The sequence below is a fragment of the Abramis brama genome (assembly GCF_963993115.1).
Source record: "Abramis brama genome assembly, chromosome: 8".
NCBI lineage: Eukaryota > Metazoa > Chordata > Actinopteri > Cypriniformes > Leuciscidae > Abramis > Abramis brama.
Genome location: NC_139970.1, coordinates 7,914,280 through 7,934,626, shown reverse-complemented (window position 1 = coordinate 7,934,626; position 20,347 = coordinate 7,914,280). Strand labels below are relative to the sequence as shown.

General features: G+C 37.1%; 1 protein-coding gene and 1 long non-coding RNA gene across 4 annotated transcripts in view; one reads left to right on the top strand and one right to left on the bottom strand.

Annotated features, from left to right (window-relative positions):
- Positions 1-20,347, top strand: part of LOC311088944 (uncharacterized protein) — a 319,691-nt gene that overhangs the window by 24,485 nt on the left and 274,859 nt on the right. The window lies entirely within an intron of this gene.
- Positions 845-7,350, bottom strand: LOC311088787. The gene is made up of 4 exons (XR_014607563.1): positions 6,999-7,350; positions 6,506-6,551; positions 3,833-3,866; positions 845-1,716 (listed from the first exon to the last, which is right to left on the bottom strand). It is a non-coding gene; the product is annotated as an uncharacterized lncRNA (long non-coding RNA).

The following is a 20,347-nucleotide window of genomic DNA, read 5'->3' as shown; positions in this document are numbered from 1 at the left end:
AATATGATCATATAACACCGATTTTATCATCACTACATTGGTTACCTATAAAGTTCCGTATTAATTACAAGGTATTGCTACTGACTTATAAAGCCCTAAACGGCTTAGCTCCAGTCTATTTAGCGGATCTTCAATCACCCTATAATCCATCGCGCTCTTTAAGATCAATAAATTCAAGGCTTTTGGTCATACCTAGGATATCCAGATCCACCAAAGGAGGGAGAGCATTTTCACATTTGGCTCCAAAACTCTGGAATAGCCTTCCTGATACTGTTCGTTGCTCAGACTCGCTCTCCCAGTTTAAAACTAGATTAAAGACGCATCTTTTCAGCCAGGCATTCATATAATATTGTTAATCTCACAGTTTCAAACTACAATCCGGCCTCTAGTTCATAAATGCCAGAGGAGAACTGGCCCCCGACTGAGCCTGGGTTCTCCCAAGGTTTTTTTTTTCTCCATTAGGTCACCTGATGGAGTTTTAGGACACCATTAGGCCGCTTGATGGAGTTTTTTTCGGTTCCTTGCCACTGTTGCCTTTGGCTTGCTCAGTTGGGGATATTTTGGGGATATTTAATTTTATTCTATCAATCAATAAATTCCACTAGAAACAAACTTTGTTGTATTATTTTATTTTAATACTGTGAAGCTGCTTTGATACAATCTGTATTGTGAAAAGCGCTATACAAATATACATTGTATAGACGTAAATTAAAGACGTGCTAAAGATGTCATTCTTAGACATCCAGAAGACGTCCTCACAGGAGCCAGAATGAAAGTTTTTTTTACGTCTTTTCTGGACATTGTATAGACGTAAATTAAAGACGTGCTACAGACGTCATTCTTAGACATCCAGAAGACGTCCTCACAGGAGCCAGAATGAAAGTTTTTTTTACGTCTTTTCTGGACATTGTATAGACGTAAATTAAAGACGTGCTACAGGCGTAATTGTTAGACATCTAAAGGCAGCCAGAATAAAAGTTGTATTAGACGTGTTTTCTGTAGTAGAAATGTCAAAGACTGTTAAAGACCCATACTGACATGGAAATCCCATATGTGCATTTTGCAAGGATCCAACTTTAAAAAATATTTACTTACAAATATTTACAAAACAGTGGCAGTGAGTGAGCTAGTTCTCACTGAGAAAACCCCAGTTACTCATTGTTAATGGTTGTCGTGTCATGAAACTGCAGACACACAGACCATAGACCTAAATAAGATTTTAAAGAATATTGATAATATTGAATATTCAATTGAATAACTGTGTAGTGTATATACTTGCATTTGTATATCTTAACAATATAACTGTAATAAACTGCTTACCATTTTCCTGTAAACCAAACTAATCACTCCAAGAAATCAACTGCTTACCATTTTCCTGTAAACCAAACTAATCACTCCAAGAAATCAACTATTTAAATCTCAAAATATATTTTTATTACCATTTTGTTCTGCTGGACCAATACTTAACAGTCGGAAGAGTAAAGTATAAATTAACACAATAAAACTTAAAAGCCAGAACAGTAAAGTTGTAAATTAACACAATTTCCCTTTAAATAATCTATAAAATGTTGTTAAAACAATATAACATAACAATTAACAAAATATGGCTGCTATAAGGTTCACAAGCTTCATTTATAGCAGCAAGCAGTTTCAGATGATCGGCTACAGACTTTATTTGGGCCTCTGTTGCAGCTGGGTCCCATTTCATGACAGCAGCTACAATCAAAGCAAAAAAATCCACATGTAAAATAAATAAATACAAATGCCACTGTTGTGGTTTAGCTTATAGCAGAGATACATAGTTGAAAATTTGAGTACTCGAATCAATTAAATGAAATAAATCACAAATCAAGTAAAATTACATCAAGCCTGATATAAGGCATTCCACACACACACAACATATAGGGGCCATTTACAACTTCATGCGATTTTAGTGATCGGATAGCTATATGATCTTGAAAAGACCAGGTGTAAATGCCCTCCGAAACGCATTCGTGACGCATTTGAATCTGATTGCTCAAACCACTTCAGGAGGTGGTCTGGGTCGCATTCCAGAAGAAACTGGACAAGTGTAAATGCATCTGGTTGTTGAAACCACATATGTAAATTTTACTCCTCCCAAAAACGCTCTAAAATAAAGGTGTGAGAGCGTGTTATAGGCTATATGTCATGTTATAGCTAGTTATGACGACGCTACTGCCACATCGCCGCTGACCATCTAACGTTATTCATCAAGCCAATGTGCAAACTATCGCAAATCAAAGTGAAAGTAAGTCCCCGATGCTTAACACACAGTTATCATCATTAAAAGTAAAGAAACAAAATGATCTTACCAGGGCTGTTGCGCTCTCTCCTATTGCGGTCTTTGATTTAGAAATTTTAACGGATGATCAATAAAATGCAGCTCATATCTGTTGCTTTCGGTGACGTGAACGCCATTAAATTTGCATAGCGAGGGAATCGAAGATCGGATTTATATCCGGTTTGCAAAAACATATTTATGTGACCAGGTGTAAATGGAAATGTTGTGATAAAACAGATAGCTATCCGATCTGAGAAAACGCATCAAGTGGCCAGGTTTAAACAGCCCCATATACACACACACACACACACACACACATATTAGGGGTGTAAGTTAACGGTTCACAAAATTCATGGTTCGGTTCAATACGATACACTTGTGTCACGGTTCGGTACGTTTTCGATACAGGAAAAAGAAAGAAATGCCAGAGAAATTTCCTTGATTTAATATTTTTTACTTTTTTTTTTTGTATTAAACCTAACATCATAAAGTATGATTTTTTTTTTACTTTGAGGAATGATGAAGCTATAATAATGAATAATATGACTCTTAGAAGCATGTAAAACAGCTCCTTGAAAAAAATGAAATGTAATATTGTAGTTATAAACAAAGGTTTATTTTAGTTCAGATTAACATTTGAGGGCAGTAATTTTATTCATGTCAAAATAAAACCAACGTAATGTAACTTGAAAGCATTATAGCCTACTATTCCTGCCAAACTTCCATGGTTACAGTTAGTGTTACTACAGTAAATCCATGGTGAATGTTGCTGATCTGTGGACACTGGATTGTTCATTCATGGCACAATGTTTCCACGTCAGCGCTGTTTGATCCGTTATTAACAGAGAAATATGAATGCTTCTCAGATCTCGCAGCGATGTTATTACTTCAGTGGGGATCTCTTAGAGCCGTGTACTGATAAACTGATAAACGGCCCGTGAAGCACATAATAACAGGACCTGCTTTCTGGTCAGTTAGCCTACAGTACCTGCTTTTTTTGTGGAAACCAAATCTTTTGATTGTGAGAGAGCCATGTGTTAAAAGTCAGATGGCACTTAAGCTACTTTATGATTTGCCCTATGTCTGAACAAAAGAAATAAAAGTTAACTATCTATACCATATTGAATTGCATAGTATCATATTTTTGCAATGCGTTGAATCGAAATCGAATCGCACCGGATCGTAATAATAGTGAATCGTATTGCATTGCATTGGTAGCTGGCAGCTGCTTATATGTATCATTAATGTATTGTATCGTTGGCTATGCATCGAGATGCGTATCGTATCGGCCTCAGTTATGGAGATGCACATCCCTAATACCTACATAGGAAAAGTAACTACATTTACATACTGTGAATCGTTTTTATTTTATTTATCGAGAATCGTTTTTGCATCGAAAATCGCAATTGTATCGAATTATGACATTTTCTTAATCTTACACCCCTAATATAAACACATACATATAGTACTTTGGAGACCAATTGTGTTTAAATAACATTGAGACAAAGGAGGTAGAGGACGAATACTCACTTCTCTTGGTAGCTGTTCTGATGAATGACGGATCCTGGCCACAGAAAGATAAAAGAGAGAGGTAAAAGGGGGGAATTAATTAGCATGGGTCACATTTCATTCGTTTTGTCTGGTATCTAAAACTTATGTCTGATAGAAAAGTGTGCATCACCAAAAGAAGGAACATGTAGAATAACACAGTCAGATCTGTCCAAACGGTAATCGTTTTAATAACGTTGTCATCTGTACAAAGAAAAAACTCTTCCGTTTTTAGTACATTGTTAATGTGTAAAAGTTCCTTAAGTTTGTGTGTTCTTGACGTCTTTTCTTTTAACCCTGCAGGTAGGGTTAACGCATCTATTAATAAAAGTTTTACCTATGGAACTTCGGTATGATGAAAATGTGTGTAATATAGCAAACCTAAACAAACAACTCAATTATTCTATGTTAAATTGAACTCTTCCACCATATCTAGTTTTAAAATGAATCACAGGAACTTGCCATCCTAGGTCACATTACCATAAATATAATATAAAATTACTATAAGATAAAATTACTTCAGTTAATTTACCATCGCATGCATGTCCCCCTTTGCTAACCCTTTTGTGGAAGGGCTCTTTGTGAAGGGATTTAGATGTTTGCTTGGAACACCCCTTTAATTGTACATTTATTAAATCACATGTAAGGTTTATAAATAATACTAGGTAAAGGAGAGCAAACTGATTCCCCCTTCATTTTATCTACCTTATGCCGACCGAAAGGTATATGATTTTCTTTCTTCGGATGAAAACACATATTTTAGAAAAAATAAACTAGACTTTTAGAAATATTATCCATCTCTTGTGTTTGTGTGTCAAATAATGCAAGTGAATAGACACCAAAATGCTGAAGGTCGAAAAAGTCCAAGAGCATTGTAAAGCTCACATGATAAGTCCAGAAAACATCTTGTGTGAACAACACAGCAAGCTGTGAGTACGCTGTATGAAGTTTCTGGCGTATGCACTTGCATTATATTGGCTTACAATAATGGATAATTTTTAAAAAAATCTTTGTGGAAAGAAAGTCAGATATACATCTGGATTGGCACGAGAGAAGAAAAAAATATATCATTTTTTAATTTCGGAGTGCATTGTGCCTTTAAAATTGACTGTGGATTTAGATACTGGGTAACACTTTATTTCGATAGTCCACTTTAGACATTCTACTAACTATAAGTAACTTTGCAACTACATGTCAACTATCTGTCATTAGAGTATTAGTAGACTGTCTGCTTAATATTTGCTAACACTCTGTTTTGTTGGTCCCCTAACAGACATTCTACTGACTATAAGTTACTTGGCAACTACAAGTCAACTTATTCTCCTAACCCGAATCCTAACATCTAAACTTAACCTACCAGTCTATTGACTTTCTACTACAGCCTACTAATACTCTAATGAGAGTTAGTTGACATGTTAGTGAAAGTGGACTATCGAAATAAAGTGTAACCAGATACTGCAGTGGATACTTACTAGTGATGGACTTGTTTCTCTGTTGGTGCCTATTCTGCTCCGTAAGTCCAATGCTTGATCTAATTTTTTTTTTTTTTAAAGTGTGTTAATAGGATTATTGACCGGGTAACATAGGACCATTTTTTAATGTTCTATAAGTGTTATATAAATCTGGAGAACCCTTACTAAAAATTAACAATGTTTTGCGACACTAACCAAATGGTAATAAATTATTGTAATACGTAAAATAGGAAAGAGGCCCCACTATGCATAAACTTTTATTTGCAAAAACACGTTTCGGCGCGTGCCTTCATCAGTTTGCACGCGCCGAAACGCATTTTTGCAAATAAAAGTTTATGCATAGTGCGGCCTCTTACCTATTTTACGTATTACAATTATCCAGGCCAGCACTCTAAAAGTTTATTAATATATGCAGTGAAGCCTGCTCCTATACTCACTTAATAAATTATTGTAATCAATCCACCATAAAAACATGGTTTCTACACTATAATAAAAAACATGGTTAATTTAGCAAATGTCCTTAAAGGATTAGTTCACCTCAAATTGTGTCATCATTTACTCACCCTCAAGTTGTTTTAAACCTGTATGAATTTCTTTCTTCTGCTGAACACAAAGAAATTTATTTTGAAGAATGTCGGTAAACAGACAGACTTGGGTCCCATTGACTTCCATAGTAGGAAAAAAAAAAAATATGGAAGTCAATGGGACCCAAGTTACAGACATTCTTCAAAATATCTTTCTTTGTGTTCAGCAGAAGAAAGAAATTCATACAGGTTTGAAACAACTTGAGGGTGAGTAAATGATGACACAATTTTCAACTTTGAGGTGAACTAATAGAACAGCTCATCCAAAAAAAAAAAAAAAATAGAGTTATCTCATTATGTAGCTTACTCACCCATATGTTGAAATTGTATGAGTTTCTTATGTAGAACCATAATTAAGATATCTTGAAAAATGCCTTTTATTTTTGTCATACAATGAATACAGTTGTTTTATTCCCAAAATTCTTGTGTTTCACAAAAGTAAGTTATACAGGTTTGAAAATACTTTCATTTTGAAAGACATTTATTTTTGGGTCAGCTAGGCCTGTAAACTCAAGAAGATAAAGCTTGTGTGTTCAGTGCATTTGAGCAGATTTACATGTTCTGCCTCTATTTCACGTGTATTTTATGACAATACTCACCGCATCTGAACATCGTGTGGCTGGATAATATTTATTCCCAAAATGCCTGGATCATGAAGGAAACACACACATACACATCAATATTAGTTATTGGTTTTACTTACTAACGGAGACATTTGCAAAAGCTTGCAAAATTGACTCACCAGCTCCAAAACATATTATTAAGACTCGTTAATTTAACTGATCGGTTAGCCATCCCGCGATCAACGATTCAAAAGCCTAGTTTGCAGATTCTGTGACAGTTCCTTTCTGTCTAAAGATAAGTTACAATATTCTCAGTTCACTCGTTGTAAAGCTCCCATGCTGAGTTTTATTTTTTATCATAAACTAATAAGTATAAGTTAGACAAGTTACACATGCTATCATCACATAACATAAATACATTGGAATACCGTATGCACTAATAATATTGCGCTAATCGCGTTTAGATTCTCAATTTAATACACTAAGTTATATCTTGATGTAGCAGAATTTGTATAAAATAAAGTTTTACCTTCCGTAGATTGCAATATGTCCGTTGTTAAAATTCTTTGTCCATATCCCTTGTTTGTTCTTCATTTACATCCAGCAACACCCAGCAACTCGCTCAAAATAAACATTTAGCAGTCCGATGTAAAATAATCCATGTTTTAAACGATGTAAAACCCACAGAATAGGCTTATATTGAAGATCCCGCGCAGCAGCAAAGCAAACACCGACTCACTCAACTGACGTTTATTCAAACTTGACTCGTAAAGGCGCGCATAGTTGTCATTGGCTAGATTCCTGGATGACAGTCAGAATAAACAGAGAATAACCAATCATGCTCGAAACAGCTAGGAGAGACAGCCAATAGTGTGGCAACATTGCAATTACAGGAAAATATGAACATATATATATATATATATATATATATATATATATATATATATATATATATAATGTGCTATTTATTTGGTTGTATTTGTAGACTGGCTGTTATATTTAATCAATTGGTTAAATTGTTTTTTCATTGCAGTGCATGATTAAAAATTAAACATTAAATAAAAGATTAAAAATACTGTAAGAACTTACAGTAACTGACCATATATAATATTTATTTACCACTGTTCTGATAAAGCGCAATTTAATAGAGCAAACAGTATATTAAACAGAGCAAACACTGCATATATTCATATACAATTCTGTATGTAGATCTATATGAAAATCTAATGAATTGGTATCATGGTGGTGACAGTTACATTCATGTGACCCATAATGACCCTTTTACACTTTCACAAATTCTTGACCTTTCCTTTAGAAACACTCTTATGCCTAATAATGTCAACATCCTTTTTCACCCTGTGTGGCACTGGTACACAACCTGTTGGTTTAGGGTTAATCCTCTGTCCAACGCAACACTTTGGTAACATTGGCATAACTGTATACAAGTTACAACATAATACCCTGGGTTTCACACTTCACAGGCAAGACTTAAGCCTGTAGTCCCAGACTAAAATGCATGTTTGAGCTGTATTACCTGAAAGCAACTTGTACTGACATATCTTATGGCAGTGCCATTGTTTGGTCTCAAGATGCACGCCAGTAATGTTTTTTTTTTCTAAGGCACATTTTTAAAAGCTATAATGAAATACCCAAATTGAACTAAGGACAAATCCTGGCTTTATCTAAACACCTGTCTGTGAAACCGGGTCTGGGTTAGAAATTAAGGGTTAAGGTTAACCCTAACCCTAACCTTAAGACTTGTCTACAGACGTTTATTTAACAGCATGGTATTAACTGCAGTGGTTAGGCCTTTAGCATTGATAAAGGACAAAAATCTTCTCACTGTGACAGTCTGTTTAGTAAAGATTGTTTGTATGGATTGTCCCTAAACTAGAGCTATTGATGCATTCAAGACATACCTGTATCATAAAGATCGTATTTAAAAATTGAACACACATGAACGCCGCCACAATGATGAAAATATGAGTAGGAAGCTTGGGATTTTCTTTAAGCCCGATCTTGAAGAGTTATGAGTGTGTCAGTGAGAAACATGTAATACCACAATACTTTGGTATTTAGCAGTTACATTGTCAGGCTTTTCTATTTACGATGAAGTAAGCTAATGCCTGCACAAAATATGACAGTATTATAGTATAACAATATAACATGTAATGATACATTTTACAGTGGCTTCATAAATTAATTTAAAACATAAAAAAAAAAAAATAGTAAAACCTCATGAATACAAACTTCCCAGGAGGACTTAAAAGCACCATGTGTCATGTGTGCATCATGAACCCTGTTGGTGTCTGACCAGCAAGATCAATTTAACAGTTAATGATAGAGTCCGTACATTAACAGTCAGTTAATTAATTTACAGATATTGTTTGTCATTTTGTTCTGAACTAGTTCTGGCTGTCAGTCATTTCTGGATGTCAACGGACGTCCAGATTATAGTCAGTATGAACGTCTTTTCTGAACTAGTTCTGGCTGTCAGTGGACGTTTAGATTATAGTCGGATTGGACATCTTTATTCGTGTCATTTATGGACTATTTCTGGATGTCAACGGACGTCCAGATTATAGTCAGTATGAACGTCTTTTCTGAACTAGTTCTGGCTGTCAGTGGACGTTTAGATTATGGCCAGATTTGACATCTTTATTCGCGTCATTTATGGACTATTTCTGGATGTCAACGGACGTCCAGATTATAGTCAGTATGAACGTCTTTTCTGAACTAGTTCTGGCTGTCAGTGGACATTTAGATTATGGCCAGATTTGACATCTTTATTCGCGTCATTTATGGACTATTTCTGGATGTCAACGGACGTCCAGATTATAGTCAGTATGAACGTCTTTTCTGAACTAGTTCTGGCTGTCAGTGGACATTTATATTATGGCCAGATTTGACATCTTTATTCACGTCATTTATGGACTGTTTCTGGATGTCAACGGACGTCCAGATTATAGTCAGTATGAACGTCTTTTCTGAACTAGTTCTGGCTGTCAGTGGACGTTTAGATTATGGCCAGATTTGACATCTTTATTCGCGTCATTTATGGACTATTTCTGGATGTCAACGGACGTCCAGATTATAGTCAGTATGAACGTCTTTTCTGAACTAGTTCTGGCTGTCAGTGGACGTTTAGATTATGGCCAGATTTGACATCTTTATTCGCGTCATTTATGGACTATTTCTGGATGTCAACGGACGTCCAGATTATAGTCAGTATGAACGTCTTTTCTGAACTAGTTCTGGCTGTCAGTGGACGTTTAGATTATGACCGGATTGGACATCTTTATTCACGTCATTTATGGACTGTTTCTGGATGTCAACGGACGTCCAGATTATAGTCCGTATGAACGTCTTTTCTGAACTAGTTCTGGCTGTCAGTAGACGTTTAGATTATGGCCAGATTGAACATAATTTCTCAGTGTCATTAATCGACTAATTCTGGCTGTCAATGGACGTTCAGATCATGGCCTGGACGGACGGACTTGATATCAACCTGTTTTGTACGTCCACAGACGTCGCTTGCTCAGTGGGTTGTCTTTACTGTACCAGGAATCTTTTCAGCCACTGGTCGTAAAACTTTTCACTACAAAGCTACAAGTGATTGGAATAATCTTCCTCTTTCCTTGAGGTCCATTTTATCTTTTCGTAGATTCAAGTTAACTTTATTCCAATATCTAAACAATGTGTGTGCATGCTACTGATGTTGGACTGAACAGTAATGCTTGCAAATTGTATTTTGTTTTATGTAACTGTTTAATTGATTTACATTTTTTACATTTCTTGCATTATGGTTCCATTTGTATAATGAGTAAATGTGATGTGCTTTTTGAGACAGTTATAACATGTCAGGGCTATGATTTGTCTTAGGATTGGTGTAATTGTGTAAGCTGCCTAGTGGTTTTGAGCATTTTTTTTTTTTTTTGTTTGTTTTTTTTTTTGTTGTTTTTTTTTGTTTTGTTTTATGTTTATGTGTACTTGGACCCTCTTGAAAATGAGATGTTGCATCTCAAGGGGCTATCCATTAATAAATTGAAATTGAAATATCAGATGACCACTAGATGTCCTCATAACCTCATATATGTATAACCTAATATGTTACATCCCCCTTCTTAAGTATATTCCTATACTGATGCATAGAACTTCTGCACAAACTTCTAAACATAACATTTGAGTTTCATTTACCAAACTTTCAGCATAACTGCAAAAGTATTCAACACATTTTCACAAATGCATTTGTACTCATAAACTATTGCATTTCAACTTATTGCACATCCAACAATGCACATGCATTGTATTCACTCTCACACTGTAAAATCTAATTAGTTGGACTTACTTAAAAAAAGCATGCAAACCGATTGCCTTAAAAAAAAAACAAGTAAAGTGAAATAGGAATAGTATGTGGTACTGACAAATGCTTAGTTAGTATAGTTCACTTACACAAGAGTACTAGTAACTAAAAAAGAACTGTAGAGAGTACTTGTTAATTTACTTTAAATAAAATATAACTGTTACCATTGTTGTGTTTTGCATGCTGAATGTTGAAGTCTGTGTAACTCGAGTATGATCAATTGCAAGACTGTCACAAATATAGAGGATTATATAAACCCAGTTAAAAGTTTCACAAGGTGTGTTAAGGTTTCATTTCTATTCGTCATGTCTATATGCAATATGTTTTTGTCATCCATCCATTAAAGAAAATCCAGATAAAACTTCTTAATATTATTTATTTTGTTCGTTTACATCTCAACGCGCTGGTATAACATCAGCGCCCGAGGGAGCAGCAACACGTACTAAGTACTCAGTACTAAGTTTTACATTCAACAACTTGAGTCAAAATAAAAGTCCCGTTTGTTCACACATGCGCACAATGAACTCTTGCACATTTTTGGCATACAATACAACAGTTGGTATAATCTAAAAAAAAATAAATAAAATAACAGTAAGCTACATAACAAAACATAAATTATATGTTTAATGAGAACATATAACTCAACACCCCCACTTGTTCTCATCATCTTAAGCCATATGCACAATGTCATCACAAATATTTAGTTCCCAAACAGAAAACCTTTGAACTTTAGAATTTTAATTTTTGAAACAGATTTTGTCAAAATGTCTGCTACCATGTCTTCTGTTGGGCAGTACACAATATGTATTCTTCCCTTACTGACAGCATCACGGATAAAGTGATATTTCACATCAATGTGTTTAGTTCTAGATCTATTCACTGGATTTTTACTCAGTGCAATGGCCCCCTGATTATCACCATACATCGTGGTGCAAGTGTAAACACTACTGTCCATGCCATTTAGCAGTTGAGTTAGGTACATGCTTTCCTGAGTAGTGTTTGCTAGACCAATGTATTCAGCTTCGCAGGTCGACAGTGCTACTGTCGGCTGTTTCTTAGACTTCCATGAGATAGCAGGGCCTTGTTCTGTCAGGCTGAAACAGTATCCTGAAATGCTACGCCTATCTTCTACAGAAGATGCCCAATCAGAATCACTGAATGCTATTAGACTTAAAATCTTGTCTGTTTTCTTGAAACACAGCTCGTAGTCAGCTGTACCTTTTAGGTATCTCAGGACATGTTTAGCAGCTACTAAGTCATGTGTTTTAGGCTTTGCAAGGGTTTGTGACAGTTTACTGACTATCCAGCTAATGTCTGGTCTGGTACAGGTCATTGCATAGATCAAGCTTCCAACAAGTTCACGGTATTCTTTGGGGTTCTCAATCTCGTTGTTGTTTCCTTCCTCATTCCTATTACACTCCACTTTTAACTCACTTGGGGTAGCTTTTGGTTTACAGTTTGACATTCCAAACCTTTCAAGCATTTTGAGGATGTACCTTTTCTGATTCATTTTAATTTCTCCCTCTTTTTGCTCAAACTGAATCCCCAAAAAATAAGATATTTTCCCTAGATCCTTCATGTTAAATTTGGACTTCATTATTTCTTTAAAACTGTTGAGCTGATCCTCACTGCTTGCTGCAATTATCAAATCATCTACCCAGATGATCACTATGATCGTCTCATTTTCAATCTGCTTTCTATACACACAGTGATCAGACTGATTTCTCTCAAAGTTGTTTTGTTTCAAATGATCATTTAAAAGTTCGTACCAGTTTCTTCCAGACTGTTTTAGACCATACAGAGATTTTTTCAACTTGCATACTAACTTGTCTCCTATGTCAGATGTCTCTTCAAAACCCTCTGGTTGATCTAAGTATATGTCTTCCTCTATTGGAGCATGTAAGTATGCTGTTTTGACGTCCATCTGATGAATTAAGAAATTGTTCTGAGCAGCTATCTGCATTAATGCCCGTACTGAGGTGAGATTTGCTGTAGGAGCAAATGTCTCATGGTAGTCTATGCCTTCAGTTTGGTTGTATCCCTTTGCAACATACCTAGCCTTGAAGATTTTTCTTTAAGGGCATATACCCATCTTCCCCCCACTGTCTTTCTGCCCTCTGGTAGAGTTGTCAATTCAAATGTGTCATTTTCTTTAAGTGAGTCCATCTCTTCCTTCATAGCATGTTCCCATCCGGGAGCCTCAGGTGACATAAGGGCCTCTCTATAGGTTTGGGGGACTCCACACACTGCCCTGTAACAATAATCAACACTCACATTGGTTACGTCATCTTTGGAGTATGTCAGATAATCTTGTAAATACTTTGGGGCTCTCTTTTCTCTTTTCGAGTGGTAATGTTTTTGACTAGCCGTGGCTGTTGGGCCTGTACTGTTTTTGTTGTCTTCTGTGTCTACTTTTTCTATAGTTCCATCATGGTCTGACACCTCTGTATTGTCTGTATCAATACTCTCCATGTTTCCATTTAGGACCCTGCTGTCTGTGCTTTCCTCACTTTGTGGGGCAACACCACTGTTCTCACTATCCTGTGTCCTGTCTCTGTATTGTATTTCTAAGTAATCTTCATCGGTTTGTGTCTGCTGTTCAGCACTGCTCTTCCTAATGAATTTCACCAATCTATGTTTTGACACCTTTTCTGTCTGTGGATTGTATATCAGATAAGCTGGGCTATTTTTACTATACCCCACAAATATTCCCTTCTCACACCTAGGATCCAGTTTCTTATGATTGTGTTTGTACGCATAGCATTCTGATCCAAAAATCCACATTTTAGAAAGGTCTGGCTTTCTTCCTGTCAACATGAAGTATGGAGTATTCTTAATTCTGTCATTATAGCATCTGTTTCGGATGTGGGTTGCAGTTTGGACAGCATAAGGCCACAGAACCTTTGGTAATCCCTTCTCTATTAGCAGACACCTTCCCATTTCAAAGATGGTTCGCCATTGTCTCTCAGCTGTACCATTTTGATGAGGGGAATACGGAGATGATGTATCATGTCTTATACCATTTTCTCGTATAAGTGACTGAAATGCATTGCTTGTGTATTCTGTGCCATTGTCTGATCTTATGCATTTGACTCTACCGAATGGTGCACTGTCTGCAAGGAACTTCTCTGTCACTAGAGTAGTGTCACTCTTGTTCTTAAGGAAGTAAACAGATACTGCCCCTGAAAAATCATCTGTGAATGAAATTGCATACTTATATCCATCTTGAGAAGTTGGTTCAATGGGACCTGCTAAGTCAGTATGTACCAACTCTAGGGCCTCACCAGCTTTTGTGTCAGTTTTCCTATTTCTGCTGTTGATGAACTTTCCCTCAGTACAAACATTACAGTCTAATTTGGTATTACCTGTGATTTTCATACCCTCAACCACTTCAGGTAATTTCAACACATCACTAACATTACAATGTCCCATGATCTCATGCCATGTTTTAACATCACAAGTTAGACTCACTTTGTCCCTGGACATCATATCAGTAACTGATGCATCAACACATTGTTTGTTGTTATTTACCGTTTTCAGATAGTACAGTCTTTCATGCTCTTCTATGTGGAACACAGCTCCATCCTTGCTTATCAGTTCATTCTGTCCTTCCTGGAAGATCACCTTGGCCCCGTCTGTTGTAGCAGCTTGAACGGAGATGATGCTCTGTGGGTATGATGGTATGAACAAGGCCTTCTTTAGAGTGATCCTGACGCATTTCCCTTCCACGTCCAGCAGTAACACCTCTGCGTCGCCCCGCTTTAATGCCACGTTGTTCATCCTGGCTCCATCCGCCAGCTCCATGTAGTGTGACTTTGGGTCGAAACTCTCGTCAAATTTTGTGAAATCGTTCTTGTCTGTTAAGATGTGGGATGTTGCTCCACAGTCTACCATTAGTCCATTTTTCGTAATATTATCTGGAAGAAATGTCTGACTTACTTTGAACACAAATGTTTGTTCTTTTTCATGCTCCTCTTGTTTTTCCGCAGCCTGTTTTGCTTCATCTTTGTGCCCGTCCTTTCTCCGGCGGCATGTCTCATCACTGTGTGTTGAACTTCTATGGTAGCTGCACCACTTAGGTACGCCTTTTTGGCGGCAATCGCGCGCAATATGACCGCGGTTTCCACATCCGTAGCAGGTCACGGATGCTATGTGCACTTTCATCACATTGTCAGATTTGGGTTTATCATCAAATTTTTCTGTCTCTTCGTAGCTTCTTAGTTTGCTTTTGAACTGGGTAAAAGTCAATTCTTCACTACTCTGTGTAGTATGGATAGCAAAAGGTTTGTAGGAATCTGGCAGGCCCTTTAGGATCATAGCTATTATCAGTCCGTCACTTATTACTTCTTTTGCGTTTCTTAGGGAAGTCACCGCTTTCTCAGCTCGGATAATGTAGTCTGTTATCGTCTCGTCAGATTCCTTCTTTAACGAAGTTAGTTCAGTGTATAGGGCGATAATTCGAGGCTTACCCTGACTGGCGTAGTGACTTCGAAGTATTTGCAGAGCTTTTCTGCCGTCATCAGTCGCCTCTCGCATCACCAGTGACAGGCTTTTATCATCGAGAAACTGGATTAATTCAACGTAGCACTCCTCATTTGTTTCCTCGTCTATATCCCCGGTAGACAGTATTGTTTCTTTTAAACCCATTATTCTCAGATGGCCAAGAAATTTTACTTCCCATAGTTCGTAGTTGTTTTCGTCTCCGTCGAAAACTAGCCTCTGCCATCTTCCTCCTGTAGCATTGGCGCGCCTGGGCCCATAACCTGTTAAGGTTTCATTTCTATTCGTCATGTCTATATGCAATATGTTTTTGTCATCCATCCATTAAAGAAAATCCAGATAAAACTTCTTAGTATTATTTATTTTGTTCGTTTACATCTCAACGCGCTGGTATAACATCAGCGCCCGAGGGAGCAGCAACACGTACTAAGTACTCAGTACTAAGTTTTACATTCAACAACTTGAGTCAAAATAAAAGTCCCGTTTGTTCACACATGCGCACAATGAACTCTTGCACATTTTTGGCATACAATACAACAGTTGGTATAATCTAAAAATAAAAAAATAAAATAACAGTAAGCTACATAACAAAACATAAATTATATGTTTAATGAGAACATATAACTCAAAAAGGTGTTTAGGACATAAGTGTTTGCAACAAAATTATAAAAGATCATTAATTGACATGAAATATAGTTATGTTATACATCATTCATTCATACATACATATAATAATATATATATAGATATATATTAGCCTACTTCTCTTCCTTTGAAACCGAATAACTGATTTCTTGTTGCAATCACTGCATCAATGGGAAGAGAATTACAATAGTATAAATGAAGTTCCAAGTGCCCAACCAAAGGGATCACTAATCGCCATAATGGTGACTAAAAACATTTTAAGAAAATCAACATCAATTTATGAAGTCAGCTTATGTGATGTTCTCTCAAATTTTTCAGTTGTATTACAATTTCAACATTCAAGATGACTTTGGGAAATGAGTGAATGCAAACAGAAAAATAACTGCAGAAGTGGAGGAAATTAGTGAAAAGTCCATTAAGATTTTCCCCGCCTCAAAAAACCACACTCAAACCAATCAATTAATCTTAACTTGGGTTTTCTGAATAAACAAAGCATAGTATGTGAATAGTACAGATTACTAGATTTTTACAATTAAGTTAAGACATTAAGTAAAGTTAACTAAAAAGTGTTAGTAAGAATCACTGTTGGATTTTACAGTGCAGTCTTTGTATTTTTCAGGTATTTTTACAATTCTTCCAGACCTTGTACGGTAAGCTTGCTCTTTCTCTATGCTTTCATTACCCTTTCGTTCATTTGAATTGTCCTTACTGTCAAGTGCATTGCTCTGTGATGCATCAACCGACTGCTGACTATCAGTATCCATGTCAACGCTTTTCTCAAATGTTGAAGAGTCTGTTTCTCTTGTTTTTCTTAAATGTCTGCGATTTCTGAACAGCTTTCCATCAGGAGTCTTTACTATAAAAGAACGTGGCTGTTCATGCTTTCCCAGAACAACAGCTGGCTTCCATGAATCTCCCTTTTGTATCCTTATTCCTTCTCCAGGTTGCAGATCAGGTAAGTATTTAGCCACCCTGTCGTAGTACTGCTTCTGTTTCTTCTGTCTCTGCTTAAGTTGCTTATGCACTTGTGACATTGTCTCCGTGGTAAGCAATGCAGATGATGTTGGTAGCTTCGTCCTGAGACGTCTTCCCATCAGTAATTGTGCAGGTGATAATCCTATCCCTTCCATTGGCGTGTTACGGTACTCCAGTAGTGCTATGTACGGATCACATTGACTACTCTGCGCTTTCTTTAAGAGATTTTTCACTGTTTGCACTGCTCTCTTGGCTTGTCCATCAGACTGTGCATAACCCAGACTTGAAGTCACATGCTTGAATCCCCATTCCTCTGCAAAACTTGAAAATTCAGCACTTGCATACTGAGGTCCATTGTCAGATACTACTATATCTGCAATTCCATGTCTTGCAAAGATGGACTTCATTTCCCTGATGACTCCACAGCTTGTCGTGTCCCTGAGTCGTTTTACCTCAATGTACTTTGAAAAGTAGTCCACACATAACAGAAATGCTGAACCACTATGGTAAAAAATGTCTGTACCTATTTTTTCCCAAGGTCGCCCTGGCACTTCATGTTGGAAAAATGGCTCTTTTTGATTGTTGTTCCTGTTTTCATTACAGGTAGCACATCTGGATACTGCATCCTCAATTTGTGTCGACATACCTGGCCAGTACAAAATGTCTCTGCCTCTTGCCTTACATTTGACAATTACCAGGTGTGACTCATGTATTTTGTTGATCATTTCCTGTCTTAGCTAATTTGGAACAATGAGCTTATTTGCTTTAAATAACAGACCATCTTCATAACTGATTTCCTCTCGAAATGTCCAGTATTGCTGTATTGATCTTGGCATCCTAGATCATTCTTTCGGCCATCCATTCAGCACTGCCTTTTTTAACATTTGCATCTCTGCATCCTCTGCTGTTGCTTTTTTGAAAGCATCCAGTTTCTGTTCTGAAATAGTAAGTTGTGACATAATCCAGTTCACTGCTAGATCCTCTTCCAGCAGATTTCCCTTCTGTTCGTGTAGATAAGCACGACTTAGAGTATCTGCTATGTATAGTTCCTTACCAGGTTTGTACATCACCTTCAGATTGTATCTCTGTAGTCATAGAAGCATTCTTTGTAATCTCATAGGAGCCTGATGCAGCGGCTTCTTAAATATACTCTCTAATGGCTTGTGATTTCCTTTCCGTACACATACTGGTGAAATTTCTTACATCCATAATAATGGCTAACAACTCCTTTTCAATTTGCGCATATCTACGCTGACAGTCGTTCAGAGCTCTTGAGCCATAAGCCACTGGCCTTCCTTCTTGCAGAATCACAACTCCTATTCCTTCTGAACTGGAATCTACCGACAATGTGACCGGTTTGCTCACATCAAAGAATTTCAAAGTAGGACTTTAAGTAACCAAATATTTTAGTTTTTCAAAACTTTGCTGTTGAGCATCCTCCCAGTGCCACTCTCTTTCTCCAGCAATTCCCTCAAAGGTGCACTTATGTCAGACATATTGGGAATGAACTTTGCCAGATATTGCACTACTCCAAGAAATCTTTGCAGTTCTTGCTTGCTTTGTGGTGGTGGAATTTCAGTCACTGCCCTTTTTCTTCATCTGGCTTAACTCCTTGAGCACTCAGTATGTGTCCTATGTATTTGATCTCCATCATTCTTATTTTGCACTTGTTCCTGTTGAGCTTTAAATAGTTTTTTCTTGCACATTCCAGCAGCTTTATTAGCCTTTCATCATGCTCTTGAATGGAGTCTCCCCACACCAGCAAGTCATCAATGATATTTACCACACCTTCCAGTCCTTCTATCATTTGTGCAATGGATCTCTGAAAGACTTCTGACACTGAGGATATACCGAAAGGTAACCTAAGAAAACGTTATCGCCCAATTCATGATCCAGCTTTATCTGCCAAAACCCTTGATTAGCATCTAGCACAGAAAAGTACTTTGCATTCGGCATTCTTGAGACCACATCTTCTACTGTCAGCATTGGATAATGCTCTCTTTTTATTGCCAGATTGAGATCTTTAGGATCCATACAAATGCGCATTTTCTTCGATGTAACTACAGTTACCATGCTGTTGACCCATTCAGTTGGCTCAGTTTGCTTTGCGATGACCCCCATCTGCTCCATTCTTTGTAGTTCTTCAACCACTTTCTCTCGCAGAGCTACAGGTATCCTTCTTGGCGCATGCACAACTGGTCTGATATTTGGATCAATTTGTATGTGGTGTTCTCCTGGTAAACAGCCTAATCCTTCAAATAGATCGTTAAAATCCTTGAGAATGTCACTGCTCTTTTCAATTTCATACAGTCTTTTGACCATGCCCATTTTTTGACATGCAGATCGTCCTAGAATGGCAGGTGCATCATGCTTCATTATTTCAAACATGATTTTGTATTTCTGTCCTTTGTACTTTCTTGCCCAATGGCACCATCTTGTGTCCAGAATATGTAACAAGTTTGCAGCTTGACCTCTGCAGTCTCCCTGCTATGTTTAGCAACTTGTACACTCTTTCTGACATGACATTACATTCAGCTCCTGTATCCAGTATCACTTTTACATCATTCTTGTTTATCTGGATTGTCTCGACCCATTGTTCATCCTCCTTACTTGAGTTGATGGACATTACATTTCTTTCTTTTTCCACTGTTACTGTACCAATAAACATGTTACCATCTTGTTCAATCACGTGCATTCTTTTACTCTGACTCTGCAGGTCTTTGGTATTACACATCTTTGCAAAATGATTTTTCTTCTGACAAGACTTACATGTTTTCCCGTAGGCTGGGCATTTTCTGTACTCGTGCTTGTTGCCGCATCTGCTGCATTCCTTTCTCATCACTGACGTCTGCTCTGATTTGGTGTCTCTTTTCTTTGGCTTTATGGATTCAACTTTGTGTACATTTACTTCATCATTGAGTGCTTTCATCTGACTCGACGTGATCTTGCTGGCCCTGCAAATGTCTATGGCCTTTTCCAATGTGAGATCCGTTTCTCTTAGAAGTCTGCCTTTTAGTTGATCCTCTCTTATGCCACATACAATCCTATCACGAATTAATGAATCGTGCAGATCACCAAACTCAGTCTTTTGCTTTGCTTTTCAGATCAGTGACATACATGTCGATTGTTTCTGCAGGCCCTTGCGATCTCGTGAAAAACACGTGTCTGATGTATGGAAGGTTTTTTCGAGGCTCACAGTAATTTTTAAACTTGTCTTTTAGTACTTGTATTTTATTCCTCTCCTCTTCTGAGAACTCAAATGTATTACATACTTTTATGGCCTCTTCCCCCGCCACGTGCAGAAATGTAGCACACTGCACCGTCTCAGACTTCTCTGCTACTCCGCTAGCTAGCGAGCAAAGTTCAAACCACTGTATCCAGTTCTTCCAATTTTC